Source organism: Bos javanicus, chromosome 5 (genome assembly GCF_032452875.1).
Source record: "Bos javanicus breed banteng chromosome 5, ARS-OSU_banteng_1.0, whole genome shotgun sequence".
NCBI classification, from domain to species: domain Eukaryota; kingdom Metazoa; phylum Chordata; class Mammalia; order Artiodactyla; family Bovidae; genus Bos; species Bos javanicus.
The window spans coordinates 107900107-107927848 of NC_083872.1; the positions used below are offsets into that span (position 1 = coordinate 107900107).

The 27742-nt window shown below is 49.4% G+C and overlaps 1 protein-coding gene and 1 long non-coding RNA gene across 4 annotated transcripts in view; one reads left to right on the forward strand and one right to left on the reverse strand.

The window, feature by feature from the left end:
- NINJ2 (ninjurin 2) overlaps positions 1 to 27742 on the reverse strand; it is a 72457-nt gene that overhangs the window by 13211 nt on the left and 31504 nt on the right. The gene's annotated exons all lie outside the window — the stretch shown is intronic.
- LOC133248323 (uncharacterized) overlaps positions 1 to 27742 on the forward strand; it is a 37061-nt gene that overhangs the window by 1985 nt on the left and 7334 nt on the right. The window contains exons 1-2 of one of the 2 annotated variants that reach the window (XR_009736668.1): positions 286 to 1286; positions 12045 to 12193. This is a non-coding gene — a long non-coding RNA (uncharacterized LOC133248323). Of the gene's footprint in view, positions 1 to 285; positions 1287 to 12044; positions 12194 to 27742 lie in introns of those variants that run through there. The other variant, XR_009736667.1, reaches the window with a different exon arrangement.

A 27742-nucleotide genomic window follows, 5' to 3' on the forward strand; every position in this document is an offset into this window, starting at 1 on the left:
GGGGATGAGATGGTTGGATAGCATTGCTGACTCAATGGACATGAGTTTGAGCAAATTCTGGGAGACCACGGAGCATAGAGAAGCCTGGCGGGCTGCAGACCATGGGGTCGCAAAGATTCGGACACAACTTAGCGACTGATCAACAATAACAACTGTCTGATGCCAGAGTTCCTGCTGTTAACGTTGTTTATTTATTTTTACGTAGACTCTGGCTGCCGATGAGGAAACCATGCCTTTTTTTTTTTTTTTTAATATTTATTGGCTGCCTTGGGTCTCAGCTGCGGCTTGCAGGCTCTTTAGTTGTGACGCTCAGGCTGAGTCGCTCCACAGTATGTGGGATCTTGTTTCCCTGCCCAGGGATTGAACCTGCGTTGGGAAGTTCTGTAAGCCTCTGGTCAGCTCTTATTCTTTTACCACCTTCGCGGAAGGCCAGTGCGTGTGTGTGCTCAGCTGCTTCAGTCCTGTCCAACTCTGTGGCCCCGTGGACCGCAGTGGAAGGCCAGTGCCCTGAGTAAATCTTGCCTCTAGTGCCCAGCTGAGTATCTGGCCAGCAGGTGCTGAGGAAGGGAGGGAGAGTGGGAGGAAGGAGGGAGGAAAGGTGGGCAGACGACTGGTCCTGCCCTGAACCACTAGCCCGGACCCAGGCTGCCAGCCCCTTTCCACGGCCCAGGGTGATGCACAGGCAGTGAGGCGGTTGCTGGGTCACTGCTGTGCCCTCGCTTTTTCTAAAAATACAAAGAGACGAGCCCTCCAAGGCCACCAAACAGATCTCCAGCTGCCCTGTGGGGTCAGTTCGTGCCACCGGGCACCTGCTCCTTCTGGATCCTACCTGACAGCTGACCCCATATCCCTGGAGCTATTTACTGCCGGACGAAGTCCAGTTGTGCGGAGGTAGCAGCTCTGAGCAGCCTGTGCTGAGCTGTGGGACACCCGGGTGGCTTCGGGGTCTTTTCCCCAAAGCCTGGTCAGAGCAAACCCTTCTTCGCTGGGGCTCCGAGTCCAGGGCCATCAGTCCCTCCTGCTCCTTTGGAGTCTGAACAGCAGCTAGGTTCAAAGATAAGGACACTGGCCTCAGAGTCAGGACACCGGAGTCAGGCTCCTGCATTGCCCCCAGCATCTGCGGGACCAGCGACCTCTGTTAGCCTCCTACGCAACTGGGAGTACTAAGACGACAAAGCAGTGGCAGTGTCATCGTGTTCTGAAAGGTGTATTTCATGTGTGGAAATGAATCTCATGAGATTTGGACTGAAATGTTAACAGCGTCATCGCTGGATGCTCAGATGGAGGTATCCTTATTCTTTGGGCTCTATCTGTATTTCCAAGTTCTTCCTCAAGGAACACACGCAGCAAAAGAAAAAAATGCTAGAACAACCACCCCACGGTTGATATTTAAGTGTTTGTCTTGACTTACAGGACAGTTGGGGCTTCCCTGGTGGCTCAGTTGGTAAAGAAACACCTGCAGTGCAGGAAATGTGGGTTTGATCCCTGGGTCGGGAAGATCCCCTGGAGAAAGAAATGGCAACCCGCTCCAGTATTGCCTGGAGAATCCCATGGACAGAGGAGCCTGGCAGGCTACAGTCCATGGGGTCACAAGAGCTGGACACAACTTAGGGACTAAACCACCAAAGGACAGTTTGAGGAGCAAGTTAATGAAAGCAGGTTGCAAGCTTTAAAGGGCTTTCCAAGTGTTGGGGGTTCTTATTTTAATATTTATTTTTATTTATTTATTTGGCTGTGTTGGGTCTTAGTTGCAGCACTCGGGATCTTTGACCTTCATTGTGGCATGCGGGATCTAGTTCCCTGACCAGGGATTGAACCTGGGCCCCTGGCACTAGGAGCGTGGAGTTTTAGCCACTGGCTGGACACTGGGGAAGCTCCAGTGTCGGGGGTTCTTAACACTCCTTCTGGCAGGGCCTTTAGGAACTGGGACCCAGGTATGGGGAGGGAGTAAGTTTTCCAACTCCGCACAAGGAAACCCCATAAATCAGCTCTGCTGCCCTAGGGTTACCGTTCCTCACCAGGTCAGAAGGGGAGAGAATGACGGTCCGATCTGTGTGATGCCCTGGTTGAGGGTGGGCATGGCCATGTAGTGCGGTGCCCCAGCCTGCTCAGTGCATGAGTCAGCAACATTGATTGAGCGCCGACTGTGTGCCGTGCCCTGTGCCCTGTCCTGAGAAGATAGCTCTGTTTGCTTTCCTCAGTCAACAAGTGTATCGAGCATCTCTCTGTTTTGAGGAAGTCAGAGTACAGGGGGCGTGGCCTGGAGGTGGGGAGCCTGGGCCGGGTTACAGAGAGGGGTGGGCGCTGTGGGAGAGAGGAACGAAGCAGGAAAGCAGAGGACCACCCCTCTGGGGAGCCTGGAGGAGCTCTTGTGGACTTGAAGGCCATCTCGGCTGGATCGTGAAGGACGAGAAGAGTCCTCCAGAATGTCCTTCGTCTGGGGGTCACAGAGCCCTGCCTTGGGAAACGGCTTCCTGGGGGAGAGGCTAGTGGACTGTCTAAGTGGTGTTCATGGAACCCCGAGGGATCCCTGGTACAAAATGTATTAAGAATTTCAAGATGGTGATGGCCTTCAGCCAAGCACAGGGCCTTTCTCAGTGCTGGCCCTTCTGAGCAGTACCTTGAAGCCAGCCCGGCCTGCTCGCCTGCGTGCATGCTAAGTAGCTTCAGTCGTGTCCAGCTCTTTGCGACCCTATGGACTGTAGCCCACCAGGCTCCTCTGTCCATGGGATTTTCCAGGCAAGAACACTGGAGTGGGCTGCCATGCCCAGCCTGCTCGCAAGTGCAAGGAAAAGGCTGAGGGATTTCTGTCGCTGGGAGGACCACCAGCCTTGGGAAGCTAGGCGACTCTTCACAGCATCTCGGGTTAAGGTTGGGCTCCAGAGGCCAGCTAACCCAACCAGATCTGGTTCTGTGCTTAACCCTTCCTGTTGGTGGCTAGGGATATGCTCTCTTCTCTAACGGTGCCCGCAAGGCTGGAGGCCCCAGGCTCCCTTCCCAAGCACCCAGACCAGCGAGCAGCCAAGAACACAAACACACACGCCTTCGGGGGTGGACGTGGCAAGAGATGTTTCTGAGGGAAGTGCCGGCCTCACGTTAAGGCCTCAAAAGATGCACTCTTCTTTCTGCCAACAGGGCATCTGTTTCAGCCCTATGCCCCACCCTCTCGTCTTTCTAATGAGGAAACTGGGGACCAAAGAGGCCAGGAGAGCCGTTTGGGTCACACGACTCGCCAACACTGAAACCAGAACTCAGGTTTTACAAATGCCCCCTAAGCGCCCTTCCCCTAAAGGAGCCCTCTTCATTGGATTGTGGGGGCCGGGGGTGGGGGCTGCCCTCGGCAGTGGTCTTCAGGCCTCCAGACCCTCCAGGGCTGAAGAAACCACTGCTGCCCACCGGAGGACGCTGCTCACGGGGCTCTAGTGGTGTGGAGAGGAGTTGAGATCTGGGTGGAAGAGGCTCATGACCTTTCACCTTTAGGCTCATGCCTTTTCACCCTTAATTTGGGCAGACAGTAGAATAGACAGGGAAGGAGAGAGCCCTGTGCCAAAGGTAGTCCTGCTGCTAAAACCTGTCGGGGGCGGAGCCTGGGCCCTTCCTGTAGGGGAAGGAGCTCTGTCCTGTTAAAGGTGCCAGAGGAGAGTCCTAATGTGGGTCAACAGCAAGACTGGGAGAACCAGGAGTGGAGACTCAGGACACAGGAGGGGGTGTACACGTGGGGGTCTGGGTCCCTGTGGACCCAGTGGGGGTCCCTGCCCTCACTTCAGGAAGCAGGCCTGAGCCCTAGGGAAAGCAGCCAGGCTGAACCGATACACGGCCCCCAGGCAGAAACAACTCCAGTCACCAATTAGCAGCAGAAAGTGCCCAAGGGCATCAAATATTTACCTTGTACAGGGTAGAATGTTTGCACATGTGTGATCGAATAGAATTTGCACAGCTGCCTCAGGACACAAGCTGAGGCTGTGCTGTAAGGATGAGCAATGAACGCAGAGGAATCAAGTCACTTCCTAGAGACCATCTGACTAGTTTAGTCCTGGCACTGGGAGAGAAGCTGGATTTGCTGCCTTGGTCCAGCTCCCTGCCCTGGCCTCTGGCTGGTCTCCACCTCTCTACCTCTATCTAGCGCTGCGCCCTGGGGCCTGTGGGCAGAGGTGGCAGGAGGTGCTGGCAAGTGTTTGTGGAATCAGGATGGCACTTTCTGTCCCTACGTTGAGAATGTCCTCTGTACCCCGACTCGCCACCACCCACTGAACCTCCTCCCAGCAAGGATGTTGGCCCCCACTCCCTGGTAGGCCTTTGATGATACCTTCGGTCTGCTGACTGGTCTGTTTTCTCATTGGAACGTGAACTCCTTCAGGGTCAACAACTTACGGACAAACAAAGCTGTTTACAGTACGTTCCTGACATAGGAACTAGTCCCATTCCAAGAGCGGGTTCGAGTCCACGGCCATACCACCCTGAACACGCCCGATCTCCTCCAAGAGCGTATTTGTTAAGTTCAAAAAAGTGAGCCTAGATATCCATCTAACACAGTCGGCTGTCCTGTAACAGGTTTATAATACTTCTCGCACAAAGACTGCATAAAAAACAAACACAAAAATAAACACTTTTGATCTTACAGGACAGTACGTTGAAAAGTATGCCAGACACGTGAACTAACTTGTGTGACTGGACGTGTGAATGCACGTTCGCATGTTTGAAAGTTCACAGCTTGAAGGTTCGTGTGTAGGGGACTCACTGTAGTTTATGAAGTGAGGTGACCTGCCTAGGCCCCATGGCTTCAGACAGGAAACAACAGCTACTTGTCATCCATTTCCCAAAGGGCCACGCGTTCTTCCTTCCCTGGGCCTTGTACACGGTAGACACAGGCAGGCCTCCCCTTTAAAAACGTCTTGAATTAACTTAGAAGAAGCACTGTGAGGGAGGGCTGGAGAGGGGCCGTATGGCAATGGACTCCCCACAGTTCAGTTCAGTTCAGTTTGCTCAGTCGTGTCCAACTCTTTACGACCCCATGGATGGCAGCACGCCAGGCTTCCCTGTCCATCACCAACTCCCAGAGCTTAGTCAAACTCACGTCCATCGAGTCAGTGATGCCATCCAGCCATCTCATCCTCTGTCGTCCCCTTCCTTTCTTGCCTTCAATCTTTCCCAGCATCAGGGTCTTTTCAAATGAGTCAGCTCTTCTCATCAGGTGGCCAAAGTATTGGAGTTTCAGCTTCAACATCAGTCCTTCCCAGGACTGATCTCCTTCAGAATGGACTGGTTGGATCTCCTTGCAGTCCAAAGGACTCTCAAGAGTCTTCTCCAACACCACAGTTCAGAAACATCAATTCTTTGGTGCTCAGATTTCTTTATAGTCCAACTCTCACATCCATACATGACTACCGGAAAAACCACAGCTTTGACTAGACGGACCTTTGTCGGCAAAGTAATATCTCTGCTTTTTAATATGCTGTCTAGGGCTTCCCTGGTGGCTCAGTGGGTAGAGTCTGCCTACAGTGTGGGAAAGCCGTCTTCAATCCCTGGCTTGGGAAGATCCCCTGGAGAAGGAAATGGCAACCCACTCCAGTATTCTTGCCTGGAGAATTCCATGGACAGAGGAGCCTGGTGGCCTACAGTCCATGGGGTCACAAAGAGTTGTACACAACTGAGTGACTAACACTTTTCACTTTCAGGTTGGTCATAGCTTTTCTTCGAAGGAGCAAGCGTCTTTTAATTTCATGGCTGCAGTCACCATCTGCAGTGATTTTGGAGCCCAAGAAAATAAAGCCTGTCGCCGTTTCCTTTGTTTCCCCATCTATTTGCCTTGAAGTGATGGGATTGGATGCCATGATCTTAGTTTTCTGAATGTTGAGCTTTGAGCCAACGTTTTTACTGTCCCACAGACTCTTTTAAATGACAAGCCCACTGGATATTTTTCTAATCTCAGACTGAGGAAAACCTTTGTATACATAATGTGAAATCCAGAAGTCATAACAGATCAGTGAATGTGATCATGTAAAAAGTAAGCCTATTTGAATACAAATAATCGAAATAACAGGGTTTCCCTGGTGGCTCAACTGGTAAAGAACCCACCTGCAGGGAGACAGGGATCCGACCCTGGGTTGGTAAGATCTCCTGGAGGAGAGAACGGCTACCCACTCCAGGATTCTTGCCTGGAGAATCCCTTGGACAGAATCCCATGGAGAGCCCTGGTGGGCTACAGTCCACAGGATCTCAAAAGAGTCAGACACGGCTGAGCGACTAAGCACGCACGTGATCATAGTAACATCAGCATATACCCTCACAGCAGATTTTCATGCCAAGCCCTGTGCCAGACGCTTTCTCTACGTTAACTCATTTCATTCTCATAAAAACCCGTGAATCTGAGGTTCAGTAACTGAACCCATGGTCACTGAGCTGGTATATTAGACAAACCAGGATTACCAAGCAGTCTGCCTTCAGAGAGGCAGCGGTGGGCTCAGCCCAGGACTGAAGGGTCCTCGGAGGTGGTCTGAAGGTGGGAGGTGAGGCTGGTGGGTTGGGGGTGGGGCAGATGGGGCAGGGCCCGTAAGGAACTTAGACTTTATCCTGAGAGCCCTGGGGAGCGGTGAGAAGGTTTTCCTCGGCAGAGTGACATCCTTACAGTTTAGCAGGGTATCCACAGGCAGTACCACTTCCAAGCAGGTGGTGAATAGTGCACCACGATCCGGGTTGTGGGGGTCGTGTGGTGGTCCTGGCGCTCTGGCTCCTGTCTGGATGTCAGGGTCATGGGAGTGCCTCTCCTTCCCACAGCTTCTGTGAACCCACAGTGGGGCCAGCTTTAGGTCCTGCAGGCTGAAGGGCCCCCAGCCCTCAGCGAGGTCCCAGTGGACTGTGTCTAGATTTCACAACTCCCTGCAGCTTCACCCCTCACCTCCTGCCTGCTGACAGCAATCTGCCGGGGCAGAAATAGCCCCAGCACATTCACAACGCTTGCCCCATACATGTCGCACACGTCGGCCAGCCAGGGTGCTGAGCCTCCTGATGCGAGGCCCCTGCTCTCTTCCAGCCCAGGACCAAAGGCTGGCTGGTCTACTGCCTTTGCCAGAGTCTTGGGCATTTCTGATTGCAGAAGTCTCTGGAAGGGCAGCGCTATTGGAGCTCCAAGGAGCTGGTCCTAAACAGAGGCCTCCTGGCTGAGCCCTGAGCCCCTAGGGGAGTGGTGTCTGTGGCGGGCGGACATCACTGAGGGAGCTGTCAGGCGTCACCAGGCTGACTTCTCTCCCTGGGTCCCTCCTCCTGTCTTGTCTTATCGTGCAGCTGGGCTGGGGGCACTGCCAGGCTTCGTGGGAGCTGCCTCTGAAGGCCAGGCGCAGGGGGCGGGGTCTGGGCCTCAATGTAACAAGAGAGCTTTCAGAGCAAACCAGCTAACCTCAGGTGTGGTCTGTGACATAAGCTGTCAATTTTAGGCAGAGAGAGCCCTCCTCCATTCTCAGCTCTGCTCATCCCTCCAACTGTCTAAAATTTAGGTCAGGCTGTAGGAAAATGCTTATCTTGTTTGCATTCTTGTTGCATTCTTGCAAGAATCTATGAAGTGAAGTGAAAGTTGCTTAGTCGTGTCTGACTCTATTGCAACCCCATGGACTGTAGCCTACCATGCTCCTCTGTTCATGGGATTTCCCAGGCAAGAATACTGGAGTGGGTTGCCCTTTCCTACTCCAGGGGGTCTTCCCGACCCAGGGACCAAACCTGTGTCTCCTGCATTGGCAGGCGGATTCTTTACCACTGAGCCACCAAGGAAGCCCTGCAAAAATCTGTAGAGGATAAAAATGTGGACTTTGAACTGAGTGGTGTCCAAGCCTGGCTTTCCTGCTCGCCGGCTTGGTGACCGTGGACAAGCTGAGTTCCCTGATGGAGACAAATGATGGTCGTCACCTCACTGGGCTATGTGCTGATGAAAAGGGAAGATACATGTGAAACGATTGCAGTGCCCTTGGAATAACACTGGAGACAATAACACCAATGATGAGCGCTATCATTCTTGGAGGGAGTCAGGGTTGAGCTTTCTGCGCTTTTCCCACCATTTCCAGAAGCTCTGCTTTGTCAGTTTGTTAATCTTTTCAGTTTATTTTGGTAATCTTTGTTCTTCCTCTCTCCTTTGAATCTTCTACTTGATTCCTTCAAGCATGTTAGTATTTCTAAGTCTCTAGAATTCAGTGTGTGCTTTACACTTAGAGCACATCTCAATGGGATATTTTTATGCAAATGGCTGAAGTTGGGCCTTGGTCTCAAAAAATTAACTCAAAATAGGATCTAGACTTACATTAAAGAGCTGAAGCTATAAAACACTTAGAAGAAAATATAGAAGTAAATCTCTGTGACCTTGGGTTAGACAGTGTTTATTTAGATATGACACCGATAACATAAATCATAACAGAAAAATTAATTGGACTTTGTTGAAATTAAAAACTTTCGAGAATTCCCTGGTAGCCCAGGAGTTAGGACTCTGCGATTCCACTGCAGGGGGGAATGGGTTTGATCCCTGGTCAGGGAACTTAGATTCCATTTGCCTTGCTGCATGGCCTAAGTAAATAAATAGACAAACCATTAAAAAGTTTAAAAAAAAAACAAACCAACTTGTGTTTCAAATGACACCATCAAGGAAATGAAAAGAGAATAGAGTGGGAGAAAATATTTATAAACCGTATATCTGACAAAGGGCTAATATCCATAAAAAAACTCTTCTAACCCAATAGATAAGACAAAAAACCCAATTGAACATGGCCATTTTCTTGAAAAGCTGCACAAACAGTTGATAAGCACTTGATGCTGACATAGTCATCATTAGTTATCATTGCAAATCAATGAGACACCATGTCACACCCACTAGAATGACTGCAATAAAAGAGATTGAGATACCAGCTGTTGATGAGGAAGTGCAGAAACTGGAACTCACACTGCTGGCAGGGATGTGAAATGGTGGGACCACTTGGGCTGCTTGGCAGTTCTTCAAAAAGCTAAACACAGTTACCATATGTGCTCAGCTGCTCAGTGGTGTCTGGGTCTTTGCGGCCCCATGGACTACATGTAGCCCACCAGGCTCCTCTGTCCTTGGAATTTTCCAGGCAAGAACAATACAGGAGATACAAGAGACATGGGTTTGATCCCTGGGGCAGGAAGATCCCCTGGAGAGTTACCATTCTCTCTCTCTCTCTTTAGTTGCTAAATTGCATCCGACTCTTGCAACCCCATGGACTGTAGCCTGCCAGGCTCCTCTGTCCATGGGATTCTCCAGGCAACAATACTGGAGTGAGTTGCCATTTCCTTCTCCAGTAGATCTTTCTGACCCAGGAATCAAACCCAGGTCTCCTGCATTTCAGGCAGATTCTTTACCAGCTGAGCTATGAGGGAAGTGAGTTACCATATAACCCAGCAATTCCACTCCTAGATAAACACCCAAGAGAAGTGAAAACATTTATCCATTTGAAAGCTTGTACATGGAGAAACCACGCACCTGTCCACCAGCCAAAGCAACTTGATATAAAATCCTATTGTTCATTGGGCAAAATAGTAAGGCATGATTGCTAAGAACACTTAGAAAAAAAAAAGACTTAAGAGGGAAGACTTGCCCTACAAAATAACATCTATTAAATAAACAGATTAGTCAACTTTGAAACAGGTCTTAGCATAAATAAGAACCAAATTAATGTTAAGGAAGTATCACAAACTTACCACAGGAAAAGAGATACACTATTAATCAAATAAATTTCAAATAGCTCAAATTGCTAAAGATAAAAAAAGAATAAAACCAAAAGACAAGGGCTTCCCTGATGGCTCAGTGGTAAAGAATCCGCCTGCCAATGCAGGAGTCATGGGTTCGATCCCTGATCCGGGAAGATCCCACATGCCTCAGAGCAACCAAGCCCGTGCACCACAACCATCGAGCCTGTGCTCTAGAGTCCGGGAACTGCAACTATTGAACCTGTACCCTTCAACAAGAGAAGCGGCTGCAGTGAGAAGGCCATGCGCCCCAACAGAAGAGTAGCTCCTGCTTGCCACAACTAGAGAAAAGCCCATGTAGCTATGAAGACTCAACACAGCCAAAAATAATTACAATTATTAGACAAACAAGCCAACCCAGAAGACAAGATAGTGACTCTGTAAGGGGGAAAGATTTTCCAAACATTAAACCAAGTGGCAGAAATCACCACGAAGAAGACTAATAGATATCAAGATGTTAAAACTTCCGCCACATGAAACACTTCTTAAAAGGCAAATGTTACAGATTTATATTCTGAGCAAAGAAACATACTTAACAGCCTTTTAAGTATATTTATGATCCCAGTTTTCTAAAATAAAATGGTTTACATACACAGGTAAAAAGTGGACAGCTGAACTCTAAAATGTTAGCGGTTGGAGGCTGTGAGCTTGCTGGTACTGGTACTTGCTGGTACTGGCTGTGAGCTTGCTGGTACTTCTACCACCTGTGTGACCTCGGGCAGGGCAGTTAACCTCTGTGCCCGATTTTCTCGCAGGTGAAACAAAAGTAACAATAGCACCTTCCTGGTAGGGTTATTGAGAGGACTAAACGGGTTAATGCACGTCAAGACATAAAAGCGGCACCTGGCAAGTGGTAAGTGCTCAGTGACTCTAGAATTATGTTCTCTTACACATGGGCTGCTTTTCGGTTGACCAGGATACTAAAGGGTGTCCTGAGAACTTGGTAACACGTGAGAATATTGACACTGACAGACTCAGAAGTTAACAAGGAATGAACAAGGGAAAATAGGTCAGGCACATCAAGGAACGGCAGTGCATATTATATTACAGAAAGCCAAGGAGATGTTTTATACTTGTGATAAGTTGAAATTGTCTGCAAAATATGGCCAAGTGGAATTCCCACTTCCTGCCATTGGCCAAGAAGATGTCATGGGGGAGGTAGGATCTTAGAAGACAAAGAAGGGGGTTTCTTAGTTGGAATTGTGCCTGTGTGTGCGCTCAGTAACTCAACCATGTCTGACTCTTTGAGACCTCATAGACTGTGTGGACTGACAGATTCCTCTGTCCGTGGGATTCTCCAGGCAAGAATACTGGAGTGGGTTGCCGTTTCCTCCTCCAGGGGACCTTCCCGACCCAGGGATCGACCCTACGTCTCTTGCGTCTCCTGCATTGGCAGACAGATTCATTACCACTGTGCCACCAGGAGTAGTTAGCACTGGGAAGCCGCATAGGAGCCTGTAGCTTAGGATGTGGAGGGAACCCTGGAAGGCGAGGATGGGCTGGGGTGTGGCTGATCTGCCAGGCCACCGGGCTGTTACAGGCCAGAGGGCGCCAAGGCCTTTGCCTGGCTGCCCCTCTAGTGTAATGACCCTTCCAGCATAAGGGACCTCTTCTGATCACCAATCGGGTTTTCTTTGTGACTCTGGGCTCTTCTGTGTAGGTGTGAGGTCCCCTCTGGAGACAAATTAATCTCTCATATATAAACATATTTCACAAGCATCTGCAGATAAGTTTTCTGCATAGAAACAAGCGTGTTGATGGATGGGGGGCGGGCGGGTGGAGGTAGGGAGCTTGGTGCACAGAATCTTGGCACTGATGCTGTGTGTGAGCCTGGAGCTGTGAACCCCGTGTGCGTGTGGTTACATGCAGACTACTTTCCAGTGACCTGATTCTGGTGTGCCCAAGGAGGACTGCAGACTTGACTGCATCTCAAGGGCTTTCGCTCACTCCCCACCACCCCGGGGCAGCAGGGGGCGGGTGCCAGAGCCTGTGTTTACCGGGGGATGTCTCCTCTGCTCTGTCCTGCTGCCCCTTCCTGGCCTGGGCTGTGCGGGGCATGTGAACGGTGCAGCCCTGGCCACAGGCCACCTTCAAAGAAGGAGCTCACTCATGACTCAGCCTGGGCTTCTGAGAAATGAGGAAAAAGGCGGGGAGATGTTTAAAACCTGGCTATCCATTGAGTCCACCCACTTGATGTCATGTGTGTGTGTGCACGCGTGCATGTGTGTATGTGTGTGTGCTCAGTCGTGTCTGATTCTCTGTGACTTCATGGACTGTAACCCACCAGGCTCCTCTGTCCATAGGATTCTCCAGGCAAGAATACTGAAGTGAGTTGCCATTTCCTTCTCCAAAGGATCTTCCCATCTTAGGAATTGAACCCACATCTCCTGCGTCTCCTGCATTGCAGACGGATTCTTTACCACTGCACCGCCTGGGAAGCCCACCATATGAGGTACTCCTAATATACACCACACGATTAACAGCACTATCTCTGGATGGTAGAATTCAGGGAAAGCGTAAATCCTTTTTAACACATATTTCTGCATTTAAGAAAAATTTTGGATGAGAACATATTTCTCTTATAAGTAGAAAAAGAGATAATATTAAACAGATAAAACACAAACATAAAAAATATTTCCTCCCCAGTTCATTCGTGAGTGGGTCTCAAAAACTTGAGGGTCGTTGTTCCATTTTAGGAATTCATCCTGGGAAAATAATCAGAAATGTGTGCAAGGATTTAGCTTTAAGAGTGTTCATGACGGTACTATCTATAATAGTGAAAACTGGACGTAGCTAATAGTATTGGATTGGTTAAGTCATTACACTCTAATCGTACTGTGGGATAATAGCATTTTAAATGCTAATTATTTAAAATGCTTTTATGTAAGATTTATTTTTAATATAGGTTTAAAAATTATTTGCTTATTTATTTTTGGCTCTGCTGGGTCTTCCTTGCTGCGTGTGGGCTCTCCCTGGCTGCGGCGAGCGGGGGCTACTCTTCGTTGTGGTGCCCAGGCTTCTCGCTGGCTTCTCTTGTTGCAGAGCACAGGCTCTAAGGGGCACACGCTTCTGTAGTTGCAGCACACGGGCTCTAGGGTGTGGGCTTCAGTAGTTGTGGTACAGGGGCTTAGTCCTGGTGGCTCACGGCTTTAGTTGCTCTGAGGCACATGAAATCTTCCTGGACCAGGGATCGAACCTGTGTCCCCTGCCTTGGCAGGCGGATTCCTATCCACTGTACCTCCAGGGAGATCCCTGAAGTTTATGATGACATGGTTAGTGTTCAAATAATTTCATTAGAATACAAAGTAAGATGTTAAAGATGCATAATTTATCATGTTGTGCACACAGAGCAAATAATGGGACAGTCTACATGAACGTGTTAATTGAGTGTTTCTGAGTGGTCAGATTATAGATTATTTTGATTTTGTGTTGTTTTTCTGAAAGTTTCAAAGATTCTATAAAAGGATGTATTACTTTGTAGTCATATTGTAAAATAAGCATTTTAAGATTAAAAACAAAACCCCAAAACACTCCAGTCTCAAAGTGCTGAGACTAACAGACTCCCAGAAATGTAGGGGATCACAGCCCCTGAGAACAGGGTAGGGGTTATAGCACAGCACAAGCTGTCATTCCTGAGAACCGAGGCTGCACCAGGCTTTATTTACATCATGTCTCTGACCCTTGAACCTGCTGCCAGGCAGGACCTGCCTCCACAGAGCTGGGTGCTGGGAGCCCTGGGTACTGCCAGGGTGGGGAAGCATGGTAGCTCTCTATTCCCCTCCTCTCGTCCCCCATATCCTGGTTTCTGAGTGGGTAGGGAGGCGCCCAGTAGCAATTTGGCACTGGGCTTCAACTTTACAGCCTCCGGAGTCTTGGCTGCCACCAGGCCTCAAAGCCCCAGGTCTGAAATTCTCAGTGAATCTCAGGAGGTACTTTGAAGGGGGTCCTCTGGGAGACATACAGACAAGGTGACCAAAGCTCTGCTGGAAATGGAGTTGAAGCTGTAAGAAAATAAGGTGAAGCGGAGAAAAGGTTTGAAATTAGATGGATGGGCAGGGTGGGGAGGGGCAGCTGGCAGAATTATTGTAAACATTGTCCCATTTCTGTTAGTCTCCTTCTAATACTTATATAATTTGAAAACCTCAACCTTGAGTTCTCAAAGGGAAAAAAATCGTGTAGATATTTCTCTGAACCTCTCGATAGTTAAGAAACACCACCAGGCCCTCTGGCAGAGAGACCGCTGTCCTTTGAAAGCTGTGTCCACACTGACCTGAAGGCTTGTTTATTTAGCCTTTTCTTCTCTGCAATTTGCTCATCATTGCCTTTGTGGTATCTGGCAGAGCAGCCAGTGCACAGTGATCGCTTGATAAATATTTGTTGAATAAATGAATGAACTGAGTGTGTATCCTCATTCAGAATGCATTCCCATGCTGGCAAGTAGGCAGGTGCTTTTTGTATTAGTTGCTATTCACAAAAAGAGATATCTTCCTTAAAAATAAAAGAAACCATTTTCTGCATAATAAGATAGAAAAGTCAGGCACAGTTTATTGATTTGTCTGACTCTGTAAACACCATTTTTAGATACATCCCCTAATGAACCTAATAGCAATCCTGTAAATTACCATTAGGCTAAGAACAAACGTGACTGCAGATATGATCCCTAACAGGGTGGTAACTGAGAAACCCTTGCATAAGACATGCTGGAGATGCCTACAGTCAAGGCTGATGGTGCTGGAGACCCGCAGTTAGACGTGGTAGCCTGACTCCATTATAACTGCTTTATTGACAAGCCATATAATTCACCTGCTTAGAGTGTGCAGTTACAGTAGCTTTTAGTATATCCACAGAGTTGTGCCCCCATCGCCACAGTCAATTCTAGAACATTTTTATCACCCCCAAAAGACAGCCCATGCCCATTTCCTCCCACCCACAAGGCTCCAGCCTAAGCAACCAGTAATCTACTTTTGTGTCTGTATAGATTTCCCTATTCTGGACATTTTATATAAATGGAATCATACAAAAGTGATCCATTGTGACTTTCTCTTAATATGTTTTCAAAATTCATGTTGAGGCATGTATCAATGCTTCATTTCTTTTTCACTGTTGAGCAATAGTACGCAATATGGCCACATTTTATTTGTCTGTTCTTCAGATAATGAACATTTGAGTTGTCTACACGTTTTAGCTGTTGTGAATGATATTGCTTTACACTCATTCACTGTGTGGATGTGTAGACCTAGGAGTAGAATTTCTGGGTTGTATGGTCTGTGTTTAACATTCTGAGGAGCTGCCAGACTGTTTTCCAAAGTGGCTGGTTTGGAAAGTGTTTCACATTCTCACCAGTAGTATGTGTGGTTCCAGTTTCTCCACATCCTTAACGACTGTTATTATGTCTTTCTGATAATAGCCTCCCTGTGAGTCCTGGAGAAGGAAATGGCAACCCACTCCAGTATTCTTGCCTGGAGAATCCCAATGGACAGAGGAGCATGGCGGGCTACAGTCCCTGGGGTTGCAAAGAGTCAGACCTGACTGAGCGACTGACACTTCACAGTGAATATGAAGTAGTATTTCATTATGGTTTCAGTTTATTTTTCCCTAATGGCTAATGCTGTTGAGCATTTTTTGGTGTGCTTGTTGTGTATCTTGTTTGAGGGAAAAAAAAGGTCTATTTAGATCTTTTGCCCATTTAAATATTGAGTTATTTGTCTTTTTATTATAGGTTATAAAAGTTTTTAAAAAAATATTCTGCATACCAGTTTCTCATCAAGTATATGATCTGCAAATATTTTCTTGCACTGTGTCAGTTCTTTTTTCACTTTCTTTTTAAAATTCTGATTTAATTAATTAATTTATTTTTAATTATTTGTTTATATTTGTGGCTGTGCTGGGTCTTCGTTGCTGCACTTGGGCTTTTCTGTGGTTGTGGCAAGCAGGGGTTACTCTCTCGTTGCAGTGCGCGGGCTTCTCATCGTGGCGGCTTCTCTCGTTGTGGTGCATGGGTTCTAGGTACGTGGGCTTCCGTAGTTGCAGACCCTGGCCTCTAGAGTGCAGGCTCAGCAGTTGTGGCACACAGACTGGTTGCCCTGCATATATGGAATCCTCTCAGTCCAAGATTTGCTCTTATAGTTTTTCTAAGAGTTTTCAAATTTTAGCTCTTACACTTAGGTCTATGATGTGTTTTGAGTTAGTTTTTGTGTATGGTGTGAGGTAGGGGTTCAACTTCATTCTTTTGCATGTGGGTATCTAGTCATTCCAGCAACACTTACTGAAAAGAGTATTCCCCGCACCGCCGCCCCCCACCCCCTGCCACTGAACAGTGGTCCTGGCACCACTGTTGAAGACCCATTGATCAAAGAGCTGAGGGCTTATTTCTGAACTCTCAATTCTATTCCACTGACCCATATGTCTATCTGTAGGCCACTATCACACATGATTACTCAATTACTGTAGCTTTGTTGTAAGTTTTGAAGTTGGCAGATATGAGTTCTCCAAACTTGTTCCATTTTTTCAAGATCATTTTGGCTAGGCTGGGTCCTTTGAAATTCCATATGAATTTTAGAATCAACTCTGCCAAGAAATTGGGTGAGACATTGATAGGGGTCCCTTAAATCTGTAAACCAATGTGGGGAGCATTGCACTCTTAGCAGCAGTAAAGGTATTTTTAAATGCTTAAACTACAAGGAGAAAGAGACTGGGAGCAGAAACAAGAAAAAGGAGGCATACACAATTCAGTCGAGCAGTAGAAGCTGTGTCCTGGTGCCTTCAGAAAGGACCCAATAAAGGGACAGAGCCATCCAGGAAGGCACTAAATTTGGAAACACAGGGTACCAAGGCAAGTGGTAGCGACATGCAGTGCTGAGGTGGGGGATGGGCCGCAGGTCTGTTTACAGAGCAGTTCAGCCGAGATGGGAATACCAGACCACCTGACCTGCCTCTTGAGAAATCTGTATGCAGGTCAGGGAGCAACAGTTAGAACTGGACATGGAACAACAGACTGGTTCCAAATAGGAAAAGGAGTGTGTCAAGGCTGTATATTGTCACCCTGCTTATTTAACTTATATGCAGAGTACATCATGTGAAACACTGGGCTGGAGGAAGCACAAGCTGGAATCAAGATTGCCGGGAGAAATATCAATAACCTCAGATATGCAGATGACACCACCCTTATGGCAGAAAGTGAGGAAGAACTAAAGAGCCTCTTGATGAAAATGAAAGAAGAGAGTGAAAAAGTTGGCTTAAAGTTCAACATTCAAAAAACTAAGATCATGGTATCTGGTCCCATCACTTCATGGCAAATAGATGGGGAAACTGTGGAAACAGTGGCTGACTTTATTTTTTTGGGCTCCAAAATCACTGCAGATGGTGACTGCAGCCATGAAATTAAAAGACGCTTACTCCTTGGAAGGAAAGTTATGACCAACCTAGACAGCATATTAAAAAGCAGAGACATTACTTTGCCAACAAAGGTCTGTCTAGTCAAGTTTATGGTTTTTCCAGTAGTCGTGTATGGATGTGAGAGTTGGACTATAAAGAAAGCTGAGCACCGAAGAATTGATGCTTTTGAACTGTGGTGTTGGAGAAGACTCTTGAGAGTCCCTTGGACTGCAAGGAGATCCAACCAGTCCATCCTAAAGGAGATCAGTCCTGGGTGTTCATTGGAAGGACTGATGTTGAAGCTGAAACTCCAATACTTTGGCCACCTGATGCAAAGAACTGACTCATTGGAAAAGCCCCTGATGCTGGGAAAGATTGAAGGCAGGAGGAGAAGGGGACAACAGAGGATGAGATGGTTGGATGGCATCACTGACTCAATGGACATGAGTTTGGGTAAACTCTGGGAGTTGGTGATGGACAGGGAGGCCTGGTGTGCTGCAATTCATGGGGTCGCAAAGAGTTGGACATGACTGAGCGACTGAACTGAACTAAACTGACTGAACCCTCCAGATTTCCTCCCCCTTCCCTTCTCAGCCGGGGGGCAGCTCCTTCCCCAGGTAAGATATTTGTTCTTTTCCAGGGCAGCACTCTTAGAGTGTGGTTGTGAACTGGTTTAGGTCCACAGACTTTGTTACTAGCCCCAGTAAGGTACAGATGTACAAAAAAATAAAGAGTGTTTAGAATTTTTAGCGAAATTTGAAGTTGCCTCCACATTCAGGTGCCTGCGCAGTGGCCTCCTCTTGCTGAACAGGATACAGGCTGGTCTGGATGATTGACCTCCTACCATGAGTCACGTGTAGTGGTGGATCACGTGTACCATCATGTACTGTAGGACCACTGTCGGTGCTGCCGGATTGGAAGATTATCCATCAGTGCCCAGCACAGATTGGTTGAGAAGCATGTTCTAGAGGCTGACAGGTCAGTGGTGTGTAGTTGGGAGAGGGTTGAAGTACCTGGTTGAATGTCTGTGTTCTTAACAGTGGGCTATTCAGCCTTCCTTCCACCCTCGTTTGAGAAAACTGTCAGCTAGGTGTATACCCTCCGCCAGCATCTGTCCCCAGGCAGGAATCCAGAAAATTCTCATCAGAAAATACTTGATGACCCAGAGAGAAGATTCTTAAGCACTGACATTTAGAAGTTCCCTCTATTGGTGGCTCAGACGTTAAAGCATCTGCCTACAGTGCGAGAGACCAGGGTTCAATCCCTGGGTTGGGAAGGTCTCCTAGAGAAGGAAATGGCAACCCACTCCAGTATTCTTGCCTGGAGAATCCCATGGATGGAGCAACCTAGTAGGCTACAGTCCATGGGGTCGCAAAGAGTCGGACATGACTGAGCGACTTCACTTTCACTTTCTTTTCTGTTTACCTACAGTGAAGTTCTTCAATGGACGAGCCATACTCAGCACATGAAGCTAAAACTCTAAAAACTTTTGTTTTTTGAATAGTCTTTCTGCTAATACAACTCAGAATTCAAAGGTTAAGAAAGGTACAATGAAGAGGGCTTCTCTACGTCACCACATAGTTCCCCTTCCAGTAAACTGTTTAGTGCTGCATTCATCCTTTAACATAAAGTTACATGAAAGAGACCATGATAGAGAAATCAGAAACTCAGAGAAAAGAATTAAGAATATAAAAATTTTAAAAGTTCAAAAAAGGAAAGCAATATCTCTGGAGACAGAAGAGAAGCATTACATCAATGAAATAAGAACAGTATCCTATTAAAAGAAGTAATAGTCCAGAAACAAAAAAAAAAAAAAGAGAGAGTGAACTCTTAGGAATTAAAAATATGAAATATAAGTATTTAAAACTCAACTTGAAAAGTTAGAAAACGAGGTTTATGAAATCTCACAGAAAGTAAAACAAAGTGAGAGGGAAAATTAGATACAGAAAATAAGTTTAAAGGATTTGGTTAAAAGATGCAGCATCCTAGTAACAGGAGCTTCTGAAAGACTGAACAAAGAGAAGAGAAGGAAAGAAATAACCAAATACACAATTAACGACTTTCTTTTTTTTTAAGAGCAGAAGAATGTAAATCTCCAGTTCAGAAGGACTCCTTAAGTGCCCGGGATAATGAAACAAGAGAGACCCATCCCAGGATACATCCCTGTGAACCTTGAGAGCACAAGAGGCCAGAGAAGAATCTGAACACTTTGAGACCAGACGAATAAAGGACAGAGAAGTGAAGTGGTCTGGGTCATCTCAGCAGCCACTCTGGAAGCTAAATTTCTATACTCAGGCAGACTGTCAATCAAGTGCATAGACATTTTCAGTTATGTTAGTAGCAAAAGTTTTACTTCCTTTGCTCACCCTCTTAGGATGTCCCTGGAAGGTATGCATGATCAAAACAAATAGTAGATCAAGGACGAAGATGTGGAATCCACAGTGGGGAGAGCTACTTGGCACTAACCAGAGCAGAGGGGAAAGAGGGAAGGGATAGAGGAAGAATGAAGCCAGGAAGTGGGTGCACGGAGAAAGCAGAGTCTGGAGGCCGGGAGAGGGGCTTCCACGGTGGTCCAGTGGTAAGATTCCACACTTCCACTGCAGTGGGCACGGTTCGATCCCTGGTCAGGAAACTAAGATCCTGCATTCAATGCAGTGTGTACCCCCACCCCAACACCAAAAAAAAAAAGAGGCTGGGAGAGTCCTCCCCAGCTTCTTGTCTTCCCAAGGCTCAGTGTTCATCCATAGCTGGCCTTATGAGACACTTGACCTCTTTGTATCGAGTTCCTCTTCCTGCTTAACCAGTTCACGCAAGATTTTAGTCTCTTGCAACCAAAATGTTCCTCTTGATACCTCTGCTCCTCAGAGTTGGAACCAGCACCATCAGCATCACCCAGAAGCCTGCTAGAGATGCAGGCTTACAACCCTCCCCGAGACCCACTCAACAGGATCTGCATTTTAACAAGATTCCCAGATGACAGCACGGTCCTAATAGATTGACCTTGCAAGGTTGGGCGGATTAAAGATAGTATGTAAAATACCTAACCCCATAATGGGTCCTCTGTGAGGTGTTCTGTAGGTGGTGATGGTGAGGATGTTGGCGGGGCTGAGAACACTTGGGATGACAATCTAGGGAAGCATTCCTAGGACCATGGCGCATGGCGGCTCAGCATCTAATTACAGAGACAAGGCAGAAAGCACGTCTGTACCAGAAAACGGGTTTCAACTCCACTCCAGGAACCTGTCGGGTTAGTCAGACCAGGTGTCAGCATGGGAAACCATGGAGAAAACCACCTCTCAGGTGTGGCAGCTGGCTATGAGTGAGTGACAGGCTGGCTCAGCACCTGGGGTGACGTCTGATGGGGTGGGGTCAGGGGAGATGTTGGCTAGGCCACCTTCTCAGCAGAGTGGGCGGGCATCCTGGCCCAGCACTCAGGAAGCGGGTCAGGAGGACGTGTCCTGAATGAGCAACTCTTAAGTGCCTCTTCAGCCCCGTGGGACGGCAGGGCGGGGGAGGGGTTTAGGAATGAGGGGGGGCTGGGTCCCCCTACGGGGGCAGGGGATCCCTTCCCATCTTGGTGGGAGCAGGGCAGCCTTGCACACGGTTTTCCTGGCTCCAATCCTTTTAGCTTTCAGCCACCTTTTTTGTGCTAGGGGTTCTGTTGATTTTCCAGTACTGGGCAAATCTGACATACAGCTGGGATTTTAAAGATTTTTAAAGGAGAAGGCGATGTGCTCAGGGGAAGCTGGAGTCCCATGTGAACCCTCAGTGCGAGTGGATAGAGGTGGTCATCCCACGTGCCTGCCTCGTCTGGAGCTACCGGGCAGGCTTCCCACTGTCCACCAGCCAGACGGCGCTGTATCAGTCCTTGTCCGGCTCTACCCAAGAAACACCCAAACCCTCCCAGTGTTTGCATAGTAGAGCCCCAGGCCCTTAGAACACCTGTAGGAATCTCACCCTCGGAAACAACAAACTCTGTCCTCAGCAGATGGCTGCCCTGTACGTGCTTGTTGTGGTCACCACCTGCGTAGACACGGCAGCCGTAGAGGCCTGATGTCAGCCTCAAGGAGCCATGGACACGGGCTGCGTGCTCCCCGAGTGCCAGTACTTCCTTGTGAGCCGAAATACAGTCTTGGTTCCTGTTATTCAGATGAGAAAACTGAGGCATAAAGTGCTGTGACAAGGTCACACAGCTTGTGAGTGGCTGAACTGGGACTCAAACCCAGGCAGTCTGGCTCCAGAGCCCCTGGTGGACAGGGGGCCAAGACAGCTCCTGTCCACTAATGCTTCTGGCCTGAATGGTGTTAGCCAGCCGAGCCGGAGGCAGTGGGGTGAGGCCGGGAGCAGAGGCATCGGTACTCTCCATGCCTGTCGTCCCCGCTGGCCCGTGTAACACCCGGCTCGTCTCCATCCCTTGCTGACTTCCAGTTTCCTCGCACTGTATGTGGAGTAGGTGATCCTGTGGATTCAGGCCACACAGTGTGCACGGCAGGGTCACTACACACAGGGAGGTGTGTCCGCTTGTAGGTGTGGAAGGACACAGGGACCAGGGAGCACAGACCTCACCTTTGCTGGCCACATTCAGCAAGGCAGTTAGTGTCCCATTTTTTAAAACGGGGAAAATGATGTTTGAATGTGGACGGATGCTCAGTTCAGTCGGAGCCATGTAGGTGAGGCCCCAAGTGGACCTCCGGCCCAGCTCCGTGTCAGCAGATCTCCCCTGGGCATCATTGTGACTGAGAGCTACGGGGTCCACCCCCAGGTCCTGCTCCTGCAGGCATTTTTATCCACCCCCTGCCCTGTCCCAGCCGGACAGGCACTGAATCAGTGCTGCCTGGGAACTGGCGTCACCCCTGGCTCCTTTCTTGCCCAAAGTGGCATCTGCTCGGCCACAAAGCCCCCTTGTGCACCGTCACTCCTGACACATCCATCCACCGATGCCAGCCAAGCCTCACACCCGTCATGTAAGGACCGACCAGTGAGCCGGAAGTGCATGGGTGAAGAGAAGGTCAGGCTGGCGGCTGAGAGGAGGGCCAGCGGGCACAGCCTCCCCCCATATGGCATGTGCCCTGCATGCAGTAGGCGCCCCGCACAGCCTCACTGCTGGATTCGCTGCTCCCATCACGGTGGCAGGATGGGCCCCGCGCCTGCAGGAAGTCACTTTAGCCCCCCAGGTGAGCAGCCCTCATGGCGCTGCCAGAACCGCAGCCCTGGAACCACCTCTGTACAGAACTCTGTGTTATCGTGTTATCACAGCAACTTCTGCAATCCGCTCAAGAACTTCCTGTTCTGCACCCGAGTGAGGGGAAGAGGCACTTCCTCCCTACAGCTTAAGAGAGCAGGAGGTTTAGACAGTGCTGGTGTGTGTGTGTGTGTGTGTCTGTGTGTGTGTATGTGTTTGTGCACGCGCATGCACGTGTAAATGTGTGGAAGAACCCTCTGGTTTCACTGTGATGATAGAAATGACAGTCTCTAGTTGTCTCCCATTTCAATGTTGTTCAGTCACTCAGTTGTGTCCAACTCTTTGCAACCCCATGGACTGCAGCACACCAGGCTTCCCTGTCCTTCACTATCTCCTGGGAGTTTGCTCAAACTCATGTCTATTGAGTCGATGATGCCATCCAACCATCTCATCCTCTGTTGCCCCCTTCTCCTCCTGCCCTCAATCTTTCCCAGCATCAGGGTCTTTTCCAATAAGTCAACTCTTCACATCAGGTGACCAAAGTATTGGGGCTTCAGCTTCAGCATCAGTCCTTCCAATGAATATTCAGGGTTGATTTCCTTTAGGATTGACTGGTTTGATCTCCTTGCTGTCCAAGGGACTCTGAAGAGTCTTCTCCAGCACCACAGTTCAAAAGCGTCAATTTTTCAGCATTCAGCCTTCTTCATGGTCCAACTCTCACATCCATACGTGACTACTGGAAAGACCATAGCTTTGACTAGACGGACTTCAACGAGTGATTCTCAAAGGAGAGATGCAGGTCTCATGAGGAAGGGACATCGGAATCTCAGGAGTCAGAGTGATAAATGAGAACATATATATATATATATTTTTTTTTTTTCTTCCTTTGGTCTTCATTGCTGTGCTGGCTGCTCTCTAGTTGCGGTGAGTGGGCTTCTCACTGCTGTGGCTTCTCTTGCTGTGGAGCGCAGGATCTAGAGCACAGGTTCAGAAGTTGTGGAGCACAGGCTTAGTTGCCCCGCAGCATGTGGGATCTTCCTGGACCAGGGATTGAACTTGTGTCCCCTGCATTGGCAGGCAGATTCCCAGCCACTGCACCTCCAGCGAAACCCAATGGAAACCTATATTTATCGAAAGGAGCATGATTTTTTTAAAGGACTGACCCTACCCTTTCAGAAGCTGTTCCTGTTCTTTGCTCTACTTGAAGAAACTCCATTTACCCCTCAGAGTCCAGTTCAGCTGGGAAGCCTTCCTCAGCCTCGTGGGCTAAATTTCTCCCTCTTTCTCAGTCCTCCCAGAGCATCGGGTTCACCGCAACCCCCGCCCCCGGAAAGCATGTCCCATTGGTAGGGCAGAGGGCCACCTGTGGGCTGCATGCTCCTAGAACACAGGAAGCGTGCCCCACAGGACTTCCTGTACCTGATTCCAGATCCACAGATATGCAAGAGCAGGCCCTGCTGATTGACAGAGAGGTGGTGTGGGTGTAGGAAGCACGGGAAGGACAGGGTTGAAAAGTGAGGACCACTGTCTGAGACACGGATTGTCCATCCCAGCGGACTCTGTCTGGGGTAAAAGGCTACAGAGAGCTCTTTTAACACGATGTGCTAGAGGCAAACTGGTTACAAAAGGTAATGAGAATTTCCAGGAACAGAGGAAGATCTCAGGAAGGTGAGGGACTGGTTCAGGCAGATTTCTGGATGTGGAAACCCAGAACCACACCGCCATCCTGAGTGGCTACCTGGCCGGGATGGAGGCAGAGTCCTATAGGCAGAACAGCTCTAGGAGCAAACTTGGGCTTCTCCAGGAGTGGGGGCCTGAGGAGGGCCGCAAGAAACAGAGGCCATGATGATGACCTGGTCATTGGGGCCAACTGTGTCACGCTGCATTGAGCAGCTGGGTAGTGCTCCTACAGATTACTAACCTCCTCTGGTTTGTGCCTCACAGTGCCACTCATTCTACTGATTGATTATGGGCTGCACAGGAGAGGAGTGTGCGTGGGTTCAAGGGCCTGACCCTAGACCCTTGGGTGTGTGCCTGCTCAGTAGCTTCGGTCGTGTCTGACTCTTTGCGACCTTGTGGACTGTAGCCCACCAGGCTCCTCCTTGCATGGGATTCTCCAGGCAAGAATACCGGAGTGAGTTGCCATTCCCTCCTCCAGAGGATCCTCTTGACCCAGGGATCTAACCCACATCTCTTACGTCTCCTGCATTGGCAGGCGGATTCTTTACCACGAGCACTGCCTGGGAAGCCCGGATCCTCAGTTGATAGCAACACAAAGTTTCCAGGGATGGAATATTGAAAAGGCATCCGTGTGTCTCTTGACAGTGAACGTGTACGTTCTGTCCCAGAGCAAACAACAACAATAGTGTTACAGTTGCACCAAGAAACCCACTCCCCCCATCCCCAAATAGATTGGGGCCTCTTGATTATGAGGTGAGCCTGTCCCCCAGCGTCTAAATTAGAAACACGACTTTTGAACACTGTGGGGAAACCACATGGCGCCCTCCTTCCTCATACCTTTAAGATGTGTCCCCATGGAGCACCCTTTTGTGCAGCAGCCTCTTCGGTGACCTCTTCTGAAGATAGGAATCCCTGGTTATGCGGATAAGGATTGAAAATACCTGGACATTCACCTTCCCAGTGAACGTGCCAAGTCTCTGGCACTCGCAGCTTTCAAGCTGCCTGTTTTTCCGTAAGAGTGTGGTCCCTGCTGCTGTTGTCCTGGGTCCCCTGACCTAGGGAGGGGTTATCGGGAAGGCTGGTACCTGCCTCGATGGCATCAGAAGAAAGAAGCTGGGGACCAGCGTATACTGGCACAGGCTCCCCGCCTCGTCCCCTTGGAGTCAAAGCCCTGCTGAGCTGAGAAGCCCAGTCTAGCACCTGACCCCCGTTCCCACCGCCCAGCATTCCTTGGCCTCCAGACCTGTCCTCACACCAGCTGCAGAGCCCCCAGTCCTGCCCAAGTACAGTCCTTGTGCCCTGCCTTCCCGTGTCATTAAGGGCTTTCAATAAAGCTCTCAGGCTCCTCGAGATGAAAGGACTAACCTGGCCCTGGGGATTTTCTCCCAGGTCCCTGAGTCTCCCAGTAGGTGGCTGCAGGCGGAGGCTCGCAGGGTGTCCCCCACCCCCATGGTGTCGACGGGTTCTCGGCTCCTCACGTGCTCCCCAAGCAGGATGTTCTGATTTCCTCACCAGCTCTCTCTGTTGAGCCGCAGAAGGTGGGCGACCACCGTGGGGTGGCAGAGCCAGGCCCTTCTTCCTAGGAACTGGCTTCTGCCTCCTAAGTCCACCTGAAGCCACTGCTGTCCAGCGGGCGGCCTCGGTCACCACCAAACCCTGCTGTCCCCGACTCTGGGCGCTCCTCTGGCGTTGCAAGTCAAAGTCCCCCCACCACGTGGAGGCAGCACTGTGCTCTGGGCAGTAGTTCAGGCTCTGGGGTCATCCTCTATAAGTATGAACCCTGGCTCTGCCCTGGGCTAGTGACCTTGACCTTTACCCACTGTAAAATGAGGTGCAGAAGAGTTCCTTCTTACGGAGATATTTAGAGGATTAAGTGAGATAATGTTAAAGTGTCGGCCTTCAGGAAGGGCAAGCACAGTGGTTTTCTTTTCTGAGAAATGTTGTCTATGTTAGTCCTGCGGTCACCCTATGGATTCTGGTCAGTAGGTCTTGCTTGAATGGCCCAGGCGAGTGGCCTTCCCTGCCTGACCCAGGGCCCTTCCTGCCGCAGAGCAGCTGACTTCCTCCTGGGCCTGGGGACAGTGTAGACAGATGCGGAAGGGCCGCCCCGGGGTCACTGACCTCCTGCTCCAGACGGGACATGCTGTGGGTGTGGGGGTCTTGCGTCACCTTTTACAATTTCTGTCTTCGTTTTGTGGCTGTGCCGGGCCCTTGGTGCTGTGTGGGCTTACTCTGGTTGCGGCGAGCAGGGGCTACTCTCTAGTCGTGATGCACGGGATTCTCAGCGCTGTGGCTTCTCTTGCTGCGGAGCATGGCCTCTGGGTGCACAGGCTTCGGTAGCTGCAGCGCAGGGGGCTTCAGTCGTTGTGGTGCACGGGTTCTGCTGCCTCAGTCATGTGGGATCCTCCCGGACCAGGAGTCGAACCATGTCCCCTGCAGTGGCAGGTGGATTCTTAGCCACTGGGCTTCTAGCGAAGTCCTTGTGTCACCTTCTTAAGGGTCACCTTGTTTTCCTTTTCCCAGTTTAGGTGATGACATAGTTTAACTTGGTCACCATCTTCAAAGTCTTTTCTGGAGAGAAGGATTAGACTTTGCCGTGTGCAGGTAGGAGGCTTGGTCACAGCACCCAGCCCTGGAGAGTCAGAGCACGTAGGTGGAGCGTGGAGGGGCCGCAGCCCAGCCTCCCTCCCTCCCTGACTTCCTGTGGTGGGGGTGGCTTTGAGAAAGCTGTCACAAGAGCTCCTTTCTCTTTTCCCAGCCTTCACCAGCCCAGATCCCTCCTTCCCTCCCCACGGCCTCTCTCCCCAACAAAAACTGTCAGGAGGAAGAACAGGGCAGTCAGGAAATAGCTCAATATCCTCTTTCTGCTTCTCTGACTCCCACCTGGGGAAGGGATAGAATGAGAGCCGCCATGTCCTTCTGCAATGCCTCCAGGGCCACCCCTCGTGTTGTTTGCATACAGTTTATGTATTAGTGAGCTTGGTTCATCAGATGCTCCCCTGACTTCTCCCTGACACAGGTAGCTCCCATAAAGGGACGTGTGTTTGTACTTGGCTTCCAAGAACTTGTGGTTTCCACTGGGATACTCACTGTCAGCTCTGTTACTCTGGTTGGGTAACTTGGGTTAATCTGACGATTCATCTGGCCTACAAAATGGGAACCCCTGTAAGCCCTGTCTTCTACACGAGGTTGTCAGGAGGATTTTAAGTTGAGTTAGTACAGGTAAAATCATTTCATAAACTGTTGACATGAGGTCAAAATTCCAGCTGTTATCATCATTAAAATTATTCAGTGAGTAACAGTGCTGCAGTCGTCTGAAAGGAATAAAGCGCTTTCCAGAGGAAACTGAGGATCTAACTACTAATTCAACGTCCAACTGAGGGAAGGCCCCACGTGCCCCACCACTGCTGAGTTCTTTAGGGTGCTGGATCGCAGCAGCCTTATTCTGTCAACAGGCCTGTCCCCGTGCGTGGGAACCCCTAGCCGGAGAATGCCAAGGTTTTGCCCTGACTGCACTGTGGTAAGAGATCCTGGGGAGGTCATTGTCGGGGTGGGGGTAGCAGTGGGGTTGGTGTTGAGAAGACCTCATAGTTTTAGGCTCCAGAACGTCACTGCAGGAGGAATCCCGTGTGCAGTGGTGCCCAACCCCTCCACTTTACAGATGGAGAAACTGAGGTTCAGAGAGGCCTATGGCTGGCTCAAGACTCCGCCAGGCCTCTGTTAGCAGACTGGGTGGACCCAGTGAGGTCCATGGGGCACCACCCC